Source organism: Strix uralensis, chromosome 3 (assembly GCF_047716275.1).
Source record: "Strix uralensis isolate ZFMK-TIS-50842 chromosome 3, bStrUra1, whole genome shotgun sequence".
NCBI classification, from domain to species: domain Eukaryota; kingdom Metazoa; phylum Chordata; class Aves; order Strigiformes; family Strigidae; genus Strix; species Strix uralensis.
The window spans coordinates 93772412-93776606 of record NC_133974.1 but is presented as its reverse complement, the minus strand read 5'-3'; positions in this window follow the sequence as shown (position 1 = coordinate 93776606).

Here is a 4195-nt window from a genome sequence, read left to right as displayed (position 1 = left end):
CCGTGAAGACTTCTTTGTTCCGATCCCTCCTTGAGTCACCGGTGTGGGTGATCTGTTGTGCTTTTGTGCAACTCAATAAAAGCAAGGGCAGAGTCCCAATCATGGAAGATGAGCTGGGAAAATCCCACAGAGAATGGGAATAAAGGAGGGGTGGGGACGTCCTTCCACTCAACAAACAGGCCTGGGGCCACCGTAATCACACAGTGTCTGGAGACCATCCATAACATGGGGAAACCATTCCAGACTATTTTGCTGGTAAAACCACAACACATTCCCACTGGTGTTTTCACAAGCTAAATGGTTTTCACCTTGCTAACAAGAACGCTGTTCCTATCCAGGGTGTCACTGAAGTTAGGAGAGTCACATTGGTGTATAAATGACAACAGTGAGAGCAGAATAAGACCATAATTTTCCAGCAACAGTGAGAAAAGCAGCCTTTTGCCTTTCACCATCTCAGCCATGTGGCCCAGGGAGGACTGAACTTCTGCAGGACTGAAAGCATGTCTGAATTCCCATTTAGGCTCTACGCCTGTAGAAGATGCTACAACAGCTGTCTTTTTGTAGCTAGGGATTAGAGACTTCTGAGCCCTACAGAGAAAGGCCCCAGGCATTGCTGTAAAGGTATCTATCCACATGAAGAAAAAGACCTTCCCAGAAGTTTGCACTACGAGGTAAAACAAACCCAGATGAGCTGGGATACCAACATCCTTGGTGGGCATTAAATCAGCAATGACAAATTCATCTGGAAGTCTGGATATCAGAGAACAGAACAGAGCAGTGGAAAGACCCTTTTGCATCCAGTCCTCTTGTTATGGCAAACAACCACAACACAGGAATGTGCTCAAAAGCACCTTTGTAAATCAGGCTGACAGGTGCAGTCTATCAAAATACCCTACTGGAGTGGCAACTCTGCAGGCCATGTAGCCAACAGCAATAAGCATAGTGGCAGGGCAAATAAGACTGCAGTCAGCTTCAACCAAGATCGATTTGTGAGATCAGGATATCGGCACTGTCCTTGATAAGTGTCTGGTTAAGATATCAGAAGCATCATGTTGGGACTGATTTTACCATTGATAAATTGCTTTTATAAAATTGTAGCTTTAAAAACATGAGGAACTTCTACCCTTGTTAACTTTTCATGATCTAGCAACTTTCAGAAGAGACAAGAACCACTCCCTTGATCAAGCTTTCTACTGTCCACACATGCCACTTTAAAAAAAAATGGTCTTTTGCTGAGGGAGGCAGGGGGGAGAACGTTTAAACATCAAGAGCTGAGAGTTTATCTACCATATCAAAGTTACTTTAGGCTTGACAAAATTCCCCTTGTTAATTGGGAGCAGCCTGCAAGGAATTACAAGTCAAAATCAAATATTTGAAATGCTTATTCCTATTGTTACACCTCTCTGTTTAACTGCTCTGGCAAACCTTTTGTCAGTTATAAATTTCTTCCCTGTGCCAAGCCAACCCTGCAATAACAAAAACGTGTGTGCTCCTGAGTTACCCCAGGTCCCCCAGCCTCCTGGCAGCTATTACTCTTTCATACCTGTGCCTGTGGCTGGGCTGTGCTTTGAAACAAGCGAATGTTCACAGAGGCTACAAACTGAAGAAGACCCCTGGTCACATGCAGGCTCCTCACCTATGCTCCACCAGCGCACAGCACCCTCAGGCTGAGCAGCTCAGGTGTGCTCATGCTCGGCATCCAGGGCACATCTCCCCTGGTGCCTCTACCTCACCCTTTCCCACACCTCATCCCCCTCTACCTCATCCTGCCTGACCACCTGGTTCCTCACACCTAGCCCTAGGTGAACATTTAGGTCCAAGCCAGTGAGGTCATCGCTATGTTCTTATGTGCTGTGTACGATCCAATAGGTCTTTTTTATTCTTTTATGTGAACATAAGTTCACCAGAAACTCAAATACGTCTCACTTGTCAAGCGATGACAGATCTCCCAAGACAAAATGCCTTCTGCACTGAATGCTTGCACAGCCTGGCCCCAGAATGACTGTGTTTGTCGAGATCACACGTGGTCCTATGACTTCATCGTCAAGAATATCCCCAAGTGTTAGGGGATAAAAAATGTCCACGGCACCCCACAAGAGCCACCACCACTGAGGGACCGTGGCCCCCTCTGGCATGTCACCAGCAACCAAGCAGACCAGCATACCCCCCACCTTTCCCCAGCATGCCCTTGACACCATTAAGAACGTGCGAGGAGCCCCGCATCTGTGCACCCATGCCCTATGGACTCTGTCTGGACACCCTGCGCTGTCCCGTGATCTGCCTTCCTTGGCAGAGGTGGCGTTCAGAGAGCCACACCTGGGGAGTAAATATCTGCCACTGTGAGCCATCCCTCTGTTGTATTGGCTGCCAGAAGGAATCACACGAGGTTGGAAAGACACACCATCCTCCTCGTTTATCACTTGCAGCAGGCCTGAGTCAGTGACCGAGGTGATGTGGGTGCCTTGTATCAGCAAGCAGCAACCGGCTGCCTAACATGTATGGCAGCAGCAAGCAAAGTGGCATGCAGATCCCCTGAGAAATGTACTCAGGTCTCCTCCATCCTCACAGTGAAGATCTCCTGTCGCTTGAAGGCAGCGTCTGGTCAAGCACAGGGATCTCTGCTTCCTGTGTCTATGCTCTGCAAGAAGGTGGATCAGCATGGTTTCACCCTGAGATCCTGAAAGCTGTAAGACTGACATAAGCTGGTGCAAATACTTCTCAGGGAAAACCAAACCCTTGGGTTGGGTTTGGGATATACACAGTTTTTGAGGATTCCCTCTACATATCATAGCATTTTTTCTTTGGTACACGAATGTCCCATCTGCAGTGGGACATTCCTGCAGGGGAATGGTCCCATCTGCAGTGAGACCCTTGTCCTGCTGCCTTTCGACAAAGCCATGTTGCCCAATGTCCTCAAAGTGGTGTTGTTATGGGTGGGATAAAAATCTCCAGAGATGAGTCCTGAGTGCAGCTTATTCCTAACTATGTACATCTTTCAGAACAAAACTAACTCTAATTTTTCTTTAGGCAAGACCAGGAGTCACTCCCATAAAATTCTGGAATAGACATTAGTTTCATGTCATCAGAGAGGAAAGCAACTTTGCACTGAGCTATGTCATACTTATGTGGCTGGATGTCACCAATGCTGCAGACTGGCAAGTCTGTTGGTGTATTCGGTGCTGCACTTGCATCTCAAGTTCTGGTTCTGAGCTTTATCCCTTTGCCTCTGGCCTAAGCAGCACATGTTGTAGTTGGGATGTCCCACTAGGCCTTTTCAGGAACAGAGCATGCCCAAAGCTCATTAGCAACTGCTTGAGTAGCAGCAGAGAGATACACAATCTTCAAAGGGAGTGTGTGCAAGCCCTGCAGATGTCCTAGGAACTGTACACAGTTTTGGACATGCTCGCCTTGGGCATGGTGCAGTGCAGTTGCCATCTCCAGTGTATGCTGTTAGGTCTACCTACTGTGCCTGGGTTTTGATTGATTGAGTCACTTTGAGTTTCTTTCATGGCTCAAGATGTTTCCTGTGTGTTCCCTCTGCTGGTACTTTGTTAGAAGGGTCAGACATTAATTTGTGTGGTTTTATAATTGATGTGCCTGCACCTGGAGGTCACAACAGCAATTTGCACCAGGAAGAATGAAGCACTCAGAGGAAAGCCTTGCTCATTTTATGTACCACAAGGGAAGTCTCTGGACCCTGCACATGACTCAGATATGGTCCACAGCAACTGTAAGATTCTGGCATCAGCCTGGTGGTTTTGCAGGGCTGCCTGTTGTGCTGTAATCACCTGCTCTCATCGGGCAGCTGCACCAGCGTGACCGGTTTTCCTGCCTCTTCAAAACACAGCGCTGGCCAACGGGCATGGGCAGTTTACTGTTGTCATTTTTCTGCATGGCAGACATGTCCTGTTTGTCTGTGGGAAACTGCTGCCTGGGAGGAAGTGGTGACTTCCTTGTATGTCCTGCGTGTTACCTTTTCATTCTATCTTCACTCTAAATCTCAGGACAGAGATTTTCAAATTGCCCAAAAGGCTTTGAAATTCACATCTCCAGCACCTTCATGCCAGAACAGGAAGCGAAAATGCTCTTCAGTGCTTCAAACATGCTTGGTTGCTCCAAAGCATCCTTCAGAGCATCCTGAGTGGGGATTACATCTGACAGCAGTAACCAGAAAAGCCAGTTTTTGCAGCAGGAA